The sequence below is a fragment of the Mustela nivalis genome, assembly GCF_964662115.1.
Source record: "Mustela nivalis genome assembly, chromosome: 2".
In the NCBI taxonomy this organism is placed as follows: Eukaryota; Metazoa; Chordata; class Mammalia; order Carnivora; family Mustelidae; genus Mustela; species Mustela nivalis.
In genome coordinates this window covers 151944617-151962858 of record NC_139021.1, presented here as the reverse complement: position 1 = coordinate 151962858, position 18242 = coordinate 151944617, and the positions used below count along the sequence as shown (strand labels likewise).

Genomic DNA, 18242 nt, shown 5'->3' with positions numbered 1-18242 from the left:
GGAGAAAGTTCCTCGGGGCCCTCCCCTCGCCCGCACCGCGCCCGGCCCCGCCGCGCCTCCAGCCCCTCTCCGCGCGACGCCCGCCCCGCCGCGCAGCCCGCCAGCCCGCGCCAATGTCAGCGTGGGCAACTTGTGACCCCCCGGGCGCCGGGCGGCCCCCTCCCGCCCGCTAGGCTCTCCCGGCGCCGGGGGCCTTCCCCCTCCGCCCCCACCCCTGGCCCGGCGGAAAGCGGCGACGCCAGAAACTTCCCCGGGCCGCGCCGGGCGGGAGAGGCGCCCGGGTCCCCGCGCATCGCCCTTACCTTGCTCTCCCGAGGCCACGATCCGGGCGGGCCGCGCGGGGCGCGTGGTGCGCGAGCGCGCGCGCGTGGGGCGGTAGGTGAGGGAGCCCGCGCCGGCGGGGGCGGGGCGGGGCAGCGGGGGTGCGAGCGGCGCGGGCGGGTGGGGGGGCCGGCCCGGCGGGCGGGCGCGAGGAGAGCGGAGCCGGCGGCGGCGGCGGCGGCGGCGGCGGGCGCGGGGCGAGCGCGCCGAGGGGGCGGAGGAGTTGCCGTGGGTTTGTTTACGCATTGCTGCCCGGCTCGGGGCACAGCCCGCACTCCCTGATTGGACACAAACTGGGGCACAGCCTCTCGCCGCCGCCCGCCAGGCCTCCTCGAGCAGCCGCCGCGCAGCTCCCGGAGCGCCCTGCCCGGCACGGCCCCGGCGGCGCCCGGGCCTGGAGGGGACGAGCAGCAGCGGCCACCGGGGGCGGCCGTAGAGCCACTCGTGGGCCCAAGGCTCGCGATCGCCCACCTGTAGTGGCGCGACCTTGGCAAGGAGAAATTCGAAACTTCGGAGGCTGGAGACTTCGTATCATTCAGCCGTAAAAGGGGCACTCCCCCCCACCCCCCAACAGACGGAGGAAGCTTGCCCTTGAATGGACAGAAAGCCGCAGCTCAATGTGCCCCTTCGGCGATGGTCAAGCCGAACCTTCCTCTACAAGCTCTCTCTCTCTGGGGGCTCGGTTTCTTCCCGGCCTCCAGCTTCTCTGCTTGTATTCTGTCCTCACGCAGGATTCAGGTTGCCATCCCAGAAGTGACCTTGCCGCATGATGCCTAAGATCCCAGATGACTCCCCTGGCCTCAAACCCCAATTCCTTAGTCTCGGATCCATGGCTGGGCCTCCACCTGTCTCCCCTTCACTGCCCAACCCTCACCCCCAAAACCCTTGCCTGTAGACAACACCTTAGATGCCTCTGTTCTTTCAAGACTGATTTTGATCCTGTTCTGTTCTCTGCCCAAACCCCAGAAAACCCCGAAGGTCCCTCAGCTTGTCAAACCCTCGTAGGCTCAGTTTGTCTAGCGTCTCCTACCATCTCTGTGCCGTCTCCCCGAACCCCGTGCAGAATCCACCTCTTGCGGTTGGCATCAGTCTGGCTCAGTCAGGTGCCCACTCTGTGCCCCTACTAGTCTGCGGATTCTTTAAAAACAAGAGCCTGGTTTCAACGTGGCCCTGGGGATGGGAGAGATGAACACTGTAAGAATAAAACCGTCACTGAGTGTCTGCAGCTCTGTCTGTACTGAAAAAAACTCAAGAGAGTCTCTATCAAGAGGGTCTCCTGATAGTCTGCAAACTCAGAAAAAAGCAGACACTTCCAAAAACTGAAACTGCCCTCCATTTCTGCCTGTGTCTTTGCGTTCTTCCCCACCACACTTAGCTATGTGCCATCTCTACTCATAATGGGCACTTAATAACCCTTGGGGGAATAAAACTGAGATGTTCCTTAAGCTCAGGCTCAAGGTGATTAAAGTGAGTATGGTAAATCATGGAGGAATAGACACGAATGGCCATGAACTCATTCATTTTACAGATAATTCCTAGGCTAAGAGTCCCTCAACTCTGAGTCAAACCCTGTGGAAGTAGACCCAGACCCTTCCTGACTCTTGGGATGGCTAGATTTCTTTCTCTCTTTAGATTCACTGCTTCCAGTCCCACTGGGAAGGCTGTCTTTAAACTCTAAGGGTAAATCCAAGTGAACGTTTTCATTCCCAGGCAGTTCAATAGTGATGATTTATTGCTACGAATTAGGTACAAAGGTGCTGAGAGAACTGGAAGTGCCACCAGAGGAAGGTGAGGCAATCCTGAGATTAGCAACTGCTGGATGCACCTCCTCCCCTAGGGCTCAGGGGACAAAGGGAAGAAGCTGCCAGAACCATGAAGGTCTTGCCCAGTGAGAGCTGGAGCCGTGAAGGAAGTAACAATGACTGCAGGAGGTCCCTCCCAAATCAGAGGAATCCCCTGGTTTCTTCCTCCCACCCTCCAGGGCCACCCAGTGGTAGAAAGCAGAAGCCAGTGGACAAGACGACAGAGAGCAGGCAGGGGTCAGAGCAGAGTAGGAAAAGGAGGTGGAATAGAGAGCACAGTGGCAAGCCACTGGCATTCCAAGCTTGGGCGAGGCACCTGCTTACCTCTGGGACTCTGGGATTCTGCAGGAGCAGAACAAACTTTCTTTCTAAGCCCCAGAACTCCCTTCCTCCCTCTGTTCCCCTTTTGCACTTTTTGCTTCTATTCTTCTTCTGTCCTCTTTTCTACTATAATTCCCTTATATTTCTTTTTTTTTCTCTCTTATTCTCTAGTTCTCATTTTTTTCTTCTTGTTCTAGTAGACATCCTCCTAACTTCTCTTTTCTCCCTGGAGTCTCTGCTCACCTCGGTTTGTCCTACTCCTTCCTGGGCATGATGAAGCCTTCTTCAGCATGAAGGAGAGGAGCAGATTCCTATGGTAAGCCATGGAATTTGGAACTATGGTCCCCTCCAGACATCATGCTAGATATTTAACATGTGGGATGTCATTTCATCTTCACCTTACCCACTAGCTGGGCGACGGTGAATATAACTTTGGTGGCTTCACTATTGCCCGTCAGAAGGAAGGCTTTGCTGGTGCAGGTCACCAACATCACTGCTCTTAGCTTTCTGCATCTGTGAGTGTCTCCCTCCACCCTTTCCTCTTCCTAACCCTACGTCTTTTCCTTCCACTAGCTCAAATATTCCTCCCAAATCTCAACCCCCAACAGCTTAATAGATCTGTGCTCTAACTTGGCATTTTATCTGGCTTTTGAAAAGGTGGGTAGAATTCAATAAATAGAGATTGAGGAAAGGCCTTTTTGGTGGAACAGTGACTAATATGGTCCAGTTTGACTGAACAAAAGGTACAGCTGGGATCTAAGACTGGGTTTCAGATATTTGCCTTTACATTTCAGTTCTCTAAGACAGACTACTCAGAAACACAGATTAACCTTAAGAATACTGAGTGTGAGTATAATTCATGTAATTAGAATTGTAATGTTCTAAAGCCAGAAAGAAGTCAAGACATTGTCTGGCCCAACACATCCATTTTTAAAGTGAATGACTTGAGGCCTAACAGACTTAGGTAACTGGAATATGACAGTAGCTAAATGCAGACATTCGAGTTTGACTACCTGTGTTCAAATGCCTGCTTTGACACATGTGAGATTATATGACCTTGAACTTATCTGTATTTAAGATTCCTCCTCTATAAAATAGGAAATGAGAGAATCTACCCCAGTGGGTCGTCATGAGAATTCAGTGTTTTTAGGGGTAAAACACAAAGCACAGTGCCTGGCATGTAGTCAGTCTCCCATAAATAGAGGTGTATATTATTAGGATTTCCCATGGCTATTCTGCTAGCCGGTATTTACCAGAGTCAGAACTTGTTCCCAAATCTTTTTGGCTATAATTGAGTGTTCTCTCCATTCCTAGAAGCTATGTCTTAGGGGGCTCGTTGAATGTCATCTGAAAACATGGTGCTCCTCCGGTTTGCCATTTAAAGAAGTTCTCCATTATGCTCCCACTTGCTGTTCCTCTCCCTCCCCTGCTGCCCGCTCTAACGCCGGCCTCAGCAATCCCACTGTACAATCAGGACTGACTGCGGATAGTGGAGTTCTGGCAGAAGGAGGCAGCAATCTAGCTTAGGAGCTCTGAGATAGTCAAATTTGACTAATCTAAATTTCAAAGAATGAAAAAGAATCATTGAATCAACTCCTGTAGCCTACTGAGTGGGAAACCTACCAGCTTCAGTTTGGATGGTTCCTTGGGGGAGTTCCCTGGGACCAAAAAGATGTCTTCCTTTAACCCATTGCCCAAGCCTTCAGTATCTTGTGATGGAAGAGACTCTTCTTTGCCCCTCCACCTTTCCTTTCTGAGTCTCTGGCTCCACATTTCAGAACTCCCCATGAGTTTCATGTAGTTCACTTTCTGGACTGTAAGCTTCTTGAGGCAATGAACTCCCCCTTGACTTACCCTTTCATCTCTGGGACCTAGCTCAGGATCTGGGGTCTAGCAGGCACCCAGGATGGTGCAACTGGAGCGATGCCACACACACACACACACACACACACGTCCTTGAAAGGGTTCCTCCTCCTCTCCAAATCTTTGTCTCCTCGGTTGACATCCTTAGCTAGTTGTTGGCCTGCTCCATTAATTCTCCAGAAAGCATTACAACAGCTGAATGTGAAATAAATGTGTATTTTACAATACAAACTGCATTCAAAGGGGGTTATTTTAATGGTGTAAATCCAGGAAGTATTTTAAGAGGGTCAGGAAGCCATTTTTGGGGGGCCAGCTGGACTTTCCTAACACCTTCACATCACACCACACACACAGAAACTTACCTCTCCTATAAATAAAGCTTATTTGACTCTCATTGTTACACATTTTACTTCAGATTTCTTAGTCTAAATTGTAGATGGCCCCCATTCTATATATGGCTGCATTAATTATCCTGCCTAAGTCACTTCTTAAAAGGCAGTTTTCTTTAATCTTAAAAAAAGTTAATCACTGCCCCATTTTTCTCTTTGACTTCAAAACCAGACTAATGACCCAATACCTTGATCACTCATTGACCAGTGTGCCACAGACCGGTACACAGAGAGCACTTAGTAAATGGTAATTATTTTATTATTATTATTATTATTATTATTATTATTATTTATCAGTATTATCACCTTAAAGCGAAGAGAAAAGCTCTTCATTGCTTTCCTGATTTTTTTCAGAAGTTGAGCTTTTTTTTTTTTTAAGATTTTATTTATTTATTTGACAGACAGAGATCACAAGTAGGCAGAGAGGCAGGCAGAGGGAGAGGAAGGGAAGCAGGCTTCCTGTTGAGTAGAGAGCCCGATGTGGGACTCAATCCCAGGACCCTGGGATCATGACCTGAACCAAAAGCAGAGGCTTTAACCCTCTGAGCCACCCAGGCACCAACAAGTTGAACTTTAACATCACTTTAGGAAGAGATGGATAATTTATAGTAATCCAATTTTGCGGATACCACTTGTTTCTGCTTCCCAAAGAGAGGCTAGAAGGATGATTAGGGGTTATTGCACTCCTGGGGTCCTGTAATCAGCCTGGTCCTCTCCATCCCCACTCTGCCTTCCATAATATTCTTGATAAAACGGGAATCACGCAGGCCATCTCTGGCCCAAAAAGAGTTCATAGCGGTAGACCAAAGATTTGTTCTCTGATTGTGCTTAAAATTCCTTCAGGGCTTTCTCCTGCATGGACCAGAACATTCTCTGTCGAGAGCTGTTTGTTTTTCTGCTTTGGATGACAATTTAGAAAAGAGAGTTTCCCCAGTGGCTTCCCAGCAAATCATTCTTTTGGTCTCAACTATCATACTTCATTTCTTTCCCTTTGGGTACCTTTTGCACCTTGATCATCTAATGGTCTGATTTAACTTTCTTCTCTTTGATGATAGTAAAAACAAGCAAAACCTTTCATTACTAGTTTTAATGTCCCTTTCTGGGTAGGTGTTCTGTGAAATCATCTTTGGCTCACTGTATTTCTGTGTTGTACTGGACATACCAGGCCTTCCCTGCTCCCTTGCTTTCCTCAAGTGTCTCTTGCCCCCAACCCCCACCCTGAGCATCTTGTTGTTTATATTTGAACATCTGCAGGGTTTTTATTTTGTTTTTTGTTTGTTTGTTTATTTGGTTGTTGTTGGTTTTTTTTTTTTTTTTTTTTTGATTCAGAGCAAAAATCGATCTTGGCCTTCCAATAATGAGATTTTCAAAGATCCTAGAATCATAAAATGTTAAAGCTGGAAGGACTTTAGCAGCTAACAGAGGCCAACTGATTCTTTTCATCATGATATACTAAGACTCAGAGAAGCCGAGTGTCAGGTACAAAGTTACATAGCCTATGGTGGTGGAAAGCTAGAACCAGCCGAAAGACTCCTGCTTCATTTGTTTCTTATGAGTTATATTATGATGACTGGAAATAATTATATGAGGAATTTATAAGTGTCTTCTTTCAACATGTTTACATTCTCACATCAGTGGTTTTCCTACTACATCTCCAGGAGACTCAGAGGAATAAGAATCCCACAATTGAAAATCAATGCAAGCATAGGAAGACACAACTTATAGACCTGGGACTATATCTCTTAATAATCATCTTTCTTTCCTAGCAGTTCTTTGCACAGTGCACACAGCAAATTTTCGACAATGATAATGATGACAATGGTTGATGATGGCCAGGTATCACATTTCTATGCTGTTAGTCCTTTTCTACTTTTTGTTCCCAATAATTCCAGTTATTTCTGGGTTTCAAGCCTTCTGGAGTCCTGGCTCATTTAGCTTAGGTTTCTTTAAGAGGGTGATGAATGACTTTTCAACAGCTGCCTTGCATTGTGAGGGTGATAACTTCAAATGGTTAGCGACCTACCCTCAAGCACACATGTACACATTTTGAAACTTTTCTGAAGTTAAGGAGATGTGTTCCTAAAATAATACAAACGATTGCATAAACAAAGCATTCTCTGGTCACGTAATCTGAAAATTACTAAGTGAAACAGAATTAAATAGTTTAGGCTTGGTTGGTTTGTTTTTACCAGAATTCATAGGATCTGTCGAACAGTAATGTGAACCCTGAATTTCTAAGGGAGGGTGGTGAAATATGTAGAATTTCCCAAACATGTTTGACCATCAAATCACTTATGGGACTGGTGTAACATAGAACAACCTGTAGGAAATGCTAAATATCCTTTGGGTTTCAATTAGAGTATATACAGTATTCCATTTGTTCTAAAACTATCTGTTTCATGTTAAGATATCCTTCCCTAGGGTTTGTTTTCTTGGATATAATGACTTAGCTAGTGCCTCTTCTGCTCATTATTTATCATTTTAGGATAGAGATGCCATTATTTCTCGGCCTGAATTTCTCTACACAGAGAAATCATAGGTTGTTTAATTCTGACCTCATATCTGAGCTGCTCAATTCCCATAATTATTGCAACTGTCCTGCTATTTTCAAGGTGCAGGGTCAAAAAGGTAATGATAATTAGAGTAATGACAAGTAGCATGTCTGAGTGCATACAGTGGGCTAAATTCTGTCAAACAGACTTACGTGTAATATCCCACTTAATTGTCAGCACAACCCTATGAGATGGATATTATTATTTCATGTTACACATGAGGATTCTGAAGTGAGTTTAAGTAACTTAGCCCAAGAAGGTCCCAGGGAAGGAGGGGATGCTGGGATTGAACTGGATTGTGTTCTGCTCTTAAGGAGTCCAGGGCCCCGCCCTTCCAGTGTTAGTTCTACCACTGGAATCCTTTAAGAGCAGAGGTCATGAGGTCCAGACCTCAATAGAATCTTCTGTGCTTAACACAGCTCCTGGCATGCTGTAGCCAATACTTCTTTGAAGAGAAAGATGAAGCAATTTGCCCACGCCATTTGGTGAGTAGATGGTGGACCCAAGATTTGAACCATCTCCCATATCTTGTGCATCATGGATTTCCCACAAGGACCATGTTCTGTGTACCAAGTGAGCTCTCTTCCTCCCCTGAGGTTGCACTCACTAGGGTTTTGATCATCCCAGACAAGACATTTTGTGTTCCCCCTCTACCCATCCGCCAACCACCTCACCTGCCACCCCCAGTACATTCATTCTTCCCTCTCCCAAACTGTGGTTCTGGACCTAGGGAACTAAATCTATCCCTAATGGCTAATACCTCGGTAAGCATGAAAGCACTTTTGCTGTCGTTGGATGCTAATTTTGTTGGAGGTGTTTGGGCGATGTTCTCAACCCCAGCACTTGGCATCTGGAAACCCTTCCATATGTCAAAACCTTTCAGTGTAAAATGAAAAGGCTTGCATGGCTGGGGTGGCGGGGTACGCCCCCCCCCGTCCACGTGACCCCCATTTGCAGTTGGTTCCACACGTGGTTCTGCATCCCTGAGCTCCACCGAAACCCCCACCGGCTGCGCAACAGGGAACGCCTGGCAAAGTGGTTAGCCATGGTGTCTCTGTCCGTGACCTTGGCCTCTGTGGCCTGCAGGCCCAGCAGCTGCCCCAACATCTCCGCTGGTTGGAACCCGCCTTCCTCAGGTGGGTTTCCTCCAAGCTTCATCATGTCAGATTCAAAGGCCGCTGCTGAGAACCCCCACAAGAAGACCAGGACCTCTCCATACCCTGGTTCCAAAGTGGAGGGAAGCCAGGTCCCGGACAAGAAGGTAAGCTGGCAGGCTGAGCGGCTGGAGTACAAGCCTGTCCAGTACACAGCCAGTTCTGTCTTGACCTGGTCCATGTGGGCAGACCCTCTGGTGGTGACAGGAACTTCTCTTCTAAATTCAATGAGGAGGGTGGGCATGTTGAAAGAAGGAGCCAAAATGGTTTGTATGAGGTGGAGAATGGCAGGCATAGAAATCCCGCAGGTTGGCCAGTGCTGGTGGGCAGAGGGCTTCTAGGGTGGTGGGGTCCCAATCAGGCTGCAGATCCCATCTTAACTAAGTGGAAAAATGATAGCAAGGGGAAGAAAATTATCCATCCTGTTTCTAAGAGGAATGTCCTGCAATTTGTAGCCATCAAAAGGAAGGACTGTGGAGAATGGACCATCCCAGGGGAAATGGTGGAGCCAGGAGAGAAAATTAGTACCATACTGAAGACAGAATTTGGGGAGGAAGCCATGAACTCCTTATAGAAATCTAGAGCAAAGACTTCGGAGCTGGAGAAACAGCTGCACAAACTATTCAATCAGTAACACTTGGTGTCTATAAAGGTTACATGGATGATCCCCGCAACACAGATAACTCGTGGATGGAGACAGAGGCTGTGAACTACCACGATGATACAGGTGAGATAACCGACTGTCTTCATCTGGAAGCTGGTGATGATACCCAGAAAGTGAAATGGGTAGACATCAATGATCAACTCAAACTTTATGCCAGGCAGTCCCAATTTATTCAATACATGGTTGAGAAATGAGGTGCCCATTGGAGGGAAGGCATGGACCCCAATGCCATGAATAGTGACTTGGAGTCTCCCAAAAGCCTTCAAATGGACATGGGTCTATATGAAACAAACAGCCCGGAACCTGTGCTGAACAGGGGATAGAGGGAACTTCTTTTGATGATTATTTGCAAAACTGTTCGCCCTGTGAAGGCTTTGTGTCAGGGAATAATATTTGAAAAATACAGGCATTCAGGATCAAAACCATTTTGGTTTTCCAATTGGAAGAGGAATATAGTCATTTGTTGTATATGTTGTATACTTGGCTGGTAATCACATTATACAACTACTGCTCTTTGAAGAGTCATAGTTGATACAAAGATAACTTCTTACCAACTGTAGCCTTTTTTTTTTTTTCCAGCTAGCTTGCATTTGTCACTCCCCCCCCCCCCCCACTGATGTGTTCAAGTGTGGCCTAATCTAATGTTGAATCTGATTTTTTGGGATAACATTTGTTTTTTAAGTTGAGCTTCAGGTGGACTTCTATTTATTGCCTTCAAGAATGAAAGCACTCTGGTTATTCTTGTTTTTAGGATCTTTAGTTTTATGGGAAAAGTTTCATCTCTATTTTACTTATGAATGAGCTAGAAAAATAAGACGCAGCAACAAAATGAGCTTAATATCCAGCCCTCTGGTTACAAGAACTATTTCTGAACAGAATGGACATATCCAGAAGCTCAGGATATGTGTTTCCTCTCATCTCAGAAGACTCAATAAATGTGAATTTCTGTCATAAAGAAGTCTTTGTCAGAAGATGTATGTAAATCTCAGCCTAATAAAAATACAGTTCATTTCTGCCTTTTCTCAATTAAAAAATAAAATATATATGTATATAAATAGAGAAGGTTTTAAAAGTCAGTTTGCAAACACAGAAATGCTCCTCTGACAATAAAGAATGAGGGATTCCAGAAGAATCAAATAGATCAGAAATACATTTCTTTCTTTTCTTGTCACCTAAGACAAACCTGTTAACTTCATTGGTATTTATTACAATGTATGGAAGATAAACTCAAGCCACTGCAATGTGCCTTTTATGGCTGGGGGGAGAAGAGTATTGCAGATGCTGATAACTTTGTAAGAAAACACCTCAGTAACAGTAGCAAATGGCTCTATTCACTTTCTATGTACACATACTCTGTGAAGTGCTTTATGTGTAATGGCATTTATTTCTAAGGGATACCCTCTGAGGAGGGTACTTTAAAAAAAAATTTTTTTTAAATTAACATATAATGTATTATTAGCCCCAGGGGTACAGGTCTGTGAATCATCAGGCTTACATATTTCACAGCACTCACCAAGCCCATACCCTCCCCAATGTCCATAACCCCATCACCCTCTCCCTAACCCCCCTCCCCCGACAACCCTCAGTTTGTTTTGTGAGATTAAGAGTCTCCTTTGGTTTGTCTCCCTCCTGATCCCATCTTGTTTCATTTGTTCCTTCCCTACCCCTGAGCCCCCCAACTTTGAGGAGGGTACTTTTATGTCACAGATTGGGCTCCCTCAGGAGCAGTCTCTGAGGGGGAGATTAACACTGCAAGATGTTTCTTAGGGACAGGTCTTGGGACGAACTCCTGGGGAAGGGAGGAGAAGGAAGCCGGACAGGGTAGAATGAGACATTGAAGTTAAAACCCAGAAAAGGCATCGGCCACCCCAACATGGAGCTCTGGAGCTGGAAGGCCCTTCTGGCTGCTCTGAATTGGGAGTTCAGGCCTTTAAACCCCTTGTTGACCAGTCACTCGATGTGGGCTGCCCCTGAAAGGAGTTGCGACCTTGGGAGAGACAATTTCCTCAGCCAGGGCAATCCCCACAGAGGGCTGACAGCTGAAGGCCATCTTCTGGTAACACTCCTAGCACCCATTAAGGGGAATCTGGGAAAGGGGAGAGCTCGGGCATTACACATACTACACATACCACATATTCTTATCCCAGCTTTACAGATAACAATAGAGGCACAGAGAAGTTAGAGAACTTGAACTAAGTTGTACAACCAGTCAATGTTGGTGGGAATAGAGCATGGCCTGTGGGGTGCCATGGCTTACCTCCTTGACCACTGTACCCTAGTCTCTCCTGCAGTTACACTCCTGTAGTCCCCAAGTTCCCTGTGCGGTGTTCCTTTAATAAAGAAAAAAATTACTATTATATCTCTTCCCACATGCACATTTGGTCAAAGTTCCCTTTTCTAAACCTGAAGGCCATATGCCTGGTCTCTATTGTTCTTCTCTTGAAAGATGTATTTACATGGGTGATGATGATTATAAAAAGGTTTGCCTGTGGATGCCCAGCATTGTTCATGCTCAGGAACAAATTTAATACATTGCTTTTCTTTGTGACTTCTATAACCGCTTGTTTCAGGATGGAGCCATTTCTCCTATGTATTAGTCTCATTTCAGTAACTCCTCTAGGTTGAGATACGCTCCCTGTCTATTTGAATAATTGAGGCACCTGGTTGGCCAAATTTTGAATGTTCTTCAACCTACTTTTTTTTTTTTTTTTTCAAAATGTAAGCTCCTAAAAGGCAATATACTTTTGCTTACACATACACACGCACACATATGTACACACATATTAATCATTGCAAAAAACCCTGAAATAATGAAGGTCTAATGTCTCAATTAAAATATAGCTAGAATGGAATTCTTGATTTTTCCCCCACAAGAACTCCTGATTTTTTCTCCCAAGAAAACTGTTCCTCCATCAATATCCCCTGTCATCTGGTACCCAAATCTACACAAGTTGCACAAGAAAACAAGGAATTATCCTACATTGCTTTCCCTTACTTCCCACATCCAATCCATCTGCAAAGTTTTGCTCCACTTCCAACAAATATATCCCAAACCATTCCCTGCTTTCTGACCTCACTGACCACCCTTGTCAAGCCACCATGCCTCCTTCTCTAGACCTACCGCAATCACAATCCTCACAGGACCTCCTCCTTCCACTCTTGTCCTCTCATAGGTTAATTTTGACCAGAAAACAAAAAACAAACAAACAAACAACAACAACAACAAAAAACCAGACACTTCAAAGAATGTCAGCCACAGTGTGTTCCACCTCTCTTAAAACCATGCAATGGTTTCTTTTTGTACCTGAACGCTTACCCAGGGCTACCTATTCTGAATAGTCCCTATGCTCCAGTCTGACCTGGTTCCATTCTGCCCTGGGCTAGTCTAGACTTTCTTTTCCTGTCATACTTCCTATTTGCTTCTGCCTCAGAGCCTTTGCTTTGCTTTTCCAGGCCTAGAAAGTCCCTTCCATAACTTCACAAAGTGGGCCCCTGAAGTCAGTCAGATCATATTAAAATAACATTTCCTCAGAGAGAGTTTTCCTCACCACTTAATCTCAAGTAGCCTTTCCAATCAATCTCTTTCTTTTCTTTTCTTTTTAAAAACATTTATTTATTTGACAGACAGAGATCACAGAGAGAGAGGAGGAAGCAGGCTCCCTGCTGAGCAGAGAGCCCGATGTGGGGCTCAATCCCAGGACCCTGAGATCATGACCTGAGCCAAAGGCAGAGGCTTTAACCCACTGAACCACCCAGGTGCCCCTTGTTTGATTTTCTACATAGTATTCAGCACCAGCTGAAATTATCTTGTAAATTTCTGTCTGCTTACAAGTGAGTCTAGGGATTTTTTTCTGTCTTATTGTCTGCTATACCATCAGCATCTAGAATAGTGTCTGGCGTGTCCACAAATCATACACAAATTACACACTTTTTTAAAGGTTAGGGTTATGATCACATTATTCTTCACCTAACTTTCTTATTTAAAAAGCATTTTATCTTGAAATAATTTTAAACTTGCAAAAAGGTTGCTAAAGTAGTACACAGAGTTCTTCACCCAGTATCTAACAAATGTTGAGAATTTATTTATACAATTATTGAAACCTGAAAATAAACATTTGATTTAATAGTTTTTTTTTACTATTCACTAATCTATAAATATTGTTCAAAATTTGCTAATCATACCACTAATGTCCTTTTTCTATTCTAGAATCCAATGATTCCACATTTCATCTAGTTGCCATGTCTCCTTTATTTCCTCCAAATCTGAGAAAATCCTTCTTTTTGTCCCTTATGACCTCGATACTTTTCAAGGTGCTGGTCAGTTGTTTCACTAGAATGTCCCACAATTTGGATTATTCTAACATTTTCTTGTGAATAGGTCAAGGTAATACATCTTTGGCTCAAATACCACAGATGTGATGTTGTTTGGCTAAATTTTTATACTGAAAAAAGTAAGGTATGTTTTACAATTTAACCACCATTAGATACAAAATAGTATATACTATATTTTATTGACATATTTTTTTTAAAGAAGGCTCCACTCCCAGCATGGGGCTTGAACTCATGACCCTGAGATCAAGAGTTGCCTGCTCTACTGAGTAAGCCAGCTAGGTACCCCAGTACATGGTATATTTTAAAATGTCACTGTGGAATTTCCAACCACTTTGTATTACTTTTAACCAGCATTTTTATATTTTTATACACACACACACACACACACACACACACACATGCACACACACACACACAATTGAATGTATGTATTCTAACTCTCCCACTCCTTCTTCTCTGTAAGAGAGGGTGTCCAGGAAACTGAATTTCATTCACTACACTCTTTATCCTCTTTCTTGAAGTTCATGAGATGACTCTTGAATGATGTGTTACACGATTCCATCAGTTACCTCTTTCCCTCCCAAAACTTAATGGGTTCTATTTTTGTTTGTTTGTTTGTTTCTGGTCATGACTGGGATTCATGTCTGGGAATTGACTGGCTTTTGGTTAAGCTAGGAAGACCTCAGGCAGGATGACTAAAGAGAATCTTTTGGACACCAAATGTCTCTCATCTCCTATCAGGATAATTCAGGTATGTTTGATGGCAATGGCAGAGGAGGAACAAATGTCAAATGGAAACATGGAAGAGTTCTTGAGTCCCTGGCTCAGAACGGGCCCTGAGCCATTTCCCTGCAGTTTATTAGAAAAAGTAAGTCATAGGTCCACTGAGGTTTGATGTGTGGAGAAATGACTCTATCTCTTTAGTGAGGAAAGTGGAAAGTCAAAGGGCATGGCATGGGCACTGAGACATGTGAAAATTGAGGTCATTTGAGCACTCCATGATTCTACCTCTATTGTGTTTTTTTTCTTGTATTGGTTTTATTGAGATATAATTTACATATCATATAGCTCACCCATTTAAAGTATACAATTTGATGCTTCTTACTATATTCAAGAAGGTGTCCAAGCATCATCTCAATCACTTTTAGAACATTTTCATCACCCTGTAAAGAAACACTGTACCTTCTCCAAGATGCTTCCTCTGACTCCTACACTAGAATTAATCCTTTATGTTCCTGTGTGGTCTTGTATATATTGTTCTGTCACAGAACTCAAGTGCAATTTATTTTTATTGAAGTCCAACCTGGTACTTGATTCAGTTTTTACATTCCCAGTATCTGGCACAGTATCTGATTGATAGTAGATGCTCAATAAATATCCACCAAAAAGAAGAGATGCAAGGTTTTGCCAGCTCATCCCAGCAGTTTACCTATTGCCATTTCTTAGGCCTCTGGCAGAAGTCCAAAAGTACGTGCTTATACTGGTGCAACTTTCAGCCACTTTCTACCCCTGGCAATGGTTGCGCAATTGTTCACTCTGATGAATCATTCCAATTGCTCTCAGCCTATTGCTGAGTATTTCGGTTTTCTTCTTATCAGGGTCATTATCAAATAAGATGAAAAACTATTTAAAGTGAAATTATGGGGAATTGCACAGTAATAGGGTGGGGAGGTTTGCTCCATCATCTGCTAGAAGTTTGGAACACACTGTCCCTGTGTACCTCCTGTTTCCTTTCTGTCTAGCAACAGCAGGTACATTTACTCAGTGCTGGGGTCTGTGCGTGCATCAGCATTAAGGCTTTCTTATCGGGGGATCTAGCAAAACATTTTAAGACAGTCTTTGATGAAATCAAGACAGATCTATCTATGGCACTTCAAACCAGCAGCTTTGTGAGAGCAGAGTCTAGGCTGTCTTTCCTTCTCAGCATCTACTATGGCTCATACGTATTTAATAAGATCCTGAATGAAATATAAAAGCTAAAAAACATGTATCATGAAATGCTTCAGAGTGAAATAGGGAGTCAAATACAAATAAAAGCCATTTTATTCAGCTCTGATGACTTTCTTAAAGCTAAGCTTGCATATGGCAGTATACTTTCTAGGTGAGAAAATTTTTGTCTTTTGGGAGTTCTTGTAAGATTTTGATAGTATACACTTTAAAAATGGAAGATTGTCAAGACTTTCCTCCTGGTTGCATGTACTGTGAATGCTAAAATCACATTTCAATGTGGCAAATTTTGCTCCCGGATTTGTCACTAACTGACTGTAGGAACTTGGGTGAGTTGTCTCACTTCTCCAAATTTCCTTGTAGCTTATAAATTCTATAAGTGTTAAATTGACAGATAGATGTAATACTTTTATATGTATGTTGTTGGAGGGAATATATGGACTTACACATTTACAAATATTATACATTTATAAAAAACAACTTTTCTAAAACAGTAATAAGAGTTTTCCCTGGAAGAAACCTGAATCCTGTTATGATTATAATTTCTTTTAAAAACAGTTTAAGAACATTGCTTTATTAGTTATCTTTTTAACTTAGCTATATTATCTCAAGTACATGGCTTAAGACATTTCTTATGTCATGGTATCTGTGGACCAGGAATCTGAGAACAGCTTAGCTGTTTTAGGGCATTCAAAGGCTACAATCAACGAACTGATTGGGCTTGCTGTCTTCTCCGAGGCCTGACTGGGGAAGGATCTGCTTTTAAGCTTATGTAGTTGTTGGAAGTATTCAAGGTGTTCCAGGTTGTCACACTAAGGGGCCCAGTATGTTGCTGGCCTGTTAACCAGAGACTGCCCTCAGTTGCTTGGCTCTTAGCTCCTCTCTTGATCTGTCCACAACATGATAGCTTTTTTCTCCATCAGCCAACAGGAGAGTTTCCTAGCAAAAGGAGCAACAGTTTTGCATAATGTTGTCACATATGTGCATTCATGCATATTCTGTCACATTTGTTGTATTCCCCTGGTGAGAAGCAAGTCACAGGTCCCATCGGTATTCAAGGGGAAGGGGTGACACAAAGCATGAACACCAAGACACTGGGATCAAGGGGACCACTGTGGAGTCTATGTGCCACAGTTGGAAAATTACAAAATGTATATGAACAGTAAAGGAGGGTGAAATTCTAAAAGTGACATTATCCCCAAACAAGCACACATATAGACCTTGCAACAAGGGAAACACTGCTTCTCTCTTGTCCTCCGTTTCAGAAAATGCTGCCCTCTATAGCTCAGTCTTCAAACCTGGGGGATACACTTGGCTCTTTGCTCTCTCTAGGGAGCCTATTCCCAACTCAATCCACCAATAAGATACCAAACATCACCCTTGTATTTCCTCTGCTTCCCCACCATTCACTTACCAATGTCTTTTCCCCTAAACACAGTTTGGCCACACTTCTCAACTGACCTTCCAGATTCCACTCTTGCCCTTTCTTATGATCCAATTTCATACAACAGCCAGAGTGCTTTTCTTAACACATAAATCAAACCATGTTGTTCTCCTGCTTAAAATCTTTCACTAGCTTCCTATTGAATGAAAATAAAGTCCAAACTCCTTTATCTGATGTATAGGACCCCTAAATAAACTGACCTCTGCCTATTTCTCTAAACTCTTCTGTTCTATTATATTTCTCTCTATATACAACTGCATTGTTAATTTGTTATAATGACATATTTTAGATCTCATAATCCAAAAATAAACAAGATTAGCATTATTAAATCTAACCTAGAATACAATATCACTTGAACAGAATAAAGTTAAGTTTTAATAAAGCTAAGCATTTGAGACTAAGCAAATCTTTAATGAAAGAAACATTATTTAGAAATAATGGCTTTCTGGGTGACCCATTGCTTCATGTATCAGATAATTTGATCCAAAATGAGATATTTTAAATTAGATGCACTTTTGAAATAGTATAAAATTCCAACTTAAACTACTAGCATACATTGAAACTAAAATAAGAGAACATGTTTATCCACAAAGTGAATGTTTATTATTTTGGGAGGGGGACAGGAAAAATTTATTATTTCTGTGGTTTATTAGTTCAGCTTAATCAAAATTGGAATTATAAAATCATGTCCACAATAAATTCTAAAAGTAGAATTACGCACGCATAAAAGTTAGTTTTCTTACATTTCTTATTAGTTAAAGCCAGGAATTTTCACTTTCTAATTATGTGGTCCAAATGATTCATTTATCATAGACTACCCAAGCCACCCGGGTATGTCCACCCAGATGAATTAAATCTGAATTAAATCTGAATCCTGCAGCTCAGTAGCTGAATGAACCTGCTCAGTATATTCAAACTTCCTGAGCCTCAGTTTGCTCATAAGCAAACAGGGTTCATAATATCTACCTCTTGAGTTATTTAAGGATAAAATTAGCATCTTAACTTATTGGGACTTCACTGTACGTACTCTGTATGTCCTCTCTTTTTTCTCACTGCTTGGCTAATCAATCTGATAGTACCATAGCTTGATCTCTTTTCTATTTCTATTCCCCTTATGTTAGACCTAGGATCAATTTGGACAGAATTAGAAAAGTGTCATACACATGAAAAAATGTTCATCATCACTAGCCCTCAGGGAGATTCAAATTAAAACCACATTGAGATATCACCTTACACCAGTTAGAATGGCCAAAATTAACAAGACAGGAAACAACATGTGTTGGAGGGGATGTGGAGAAAGGGGAACCCTCTTCCACTGTTGGTGGGAATGCAGGTTGGTGCAGCCTCTTTGGAGAGCAGTGTGGAGATTCCTCAAGAAATTAAAAATAGAACTTCCCTATGACCCTGCAATTGCACTCCTGGGTATTTACCCCAAAGATATAGATGTCGTGTA

At 43.3% G+C, this 18242-nt stretch overlaps 1 protein-coding gene and 1 pseudogene across 3 annotated transcripts in view; one reads left to right on the top strand and one right to left on the bottom strand.

Moving 5' to 3' along the window:
• PCGF5 (polycomb group ring finger 5) overlaps positions 1-416 on the bottom strand; it is a 123087-nt gene extending 122671 nt beyond the window's left edge. For both annotated transcript variants that reach the window (XM_082721926.1, XM_082721928.1), the window contains exon 1: positions 303-416. The gene's annotated coding sequence lies outside the window, so the exon portion shown is untranslated. The remainder of the gene's footprint in view (positions 1-302) is intronic.
• Positions 149-10079, top strand: LOC309860207 (ADP-ribose pyrophosphatase, mitochondrial-like; annotated as a pseudogene). The gene is made up of 4 exons (XR_014316670.1): positions 149-375; positions 7668-7733; positions 8335-8602; positions 8698-10079. The product of XR_014316670.1 is annotated as an ADP-ribose pyrophosphatase, mitochondrial-like (transcript).
• Positions 10080-18242: the final 8163 nt, after the last annotated feature.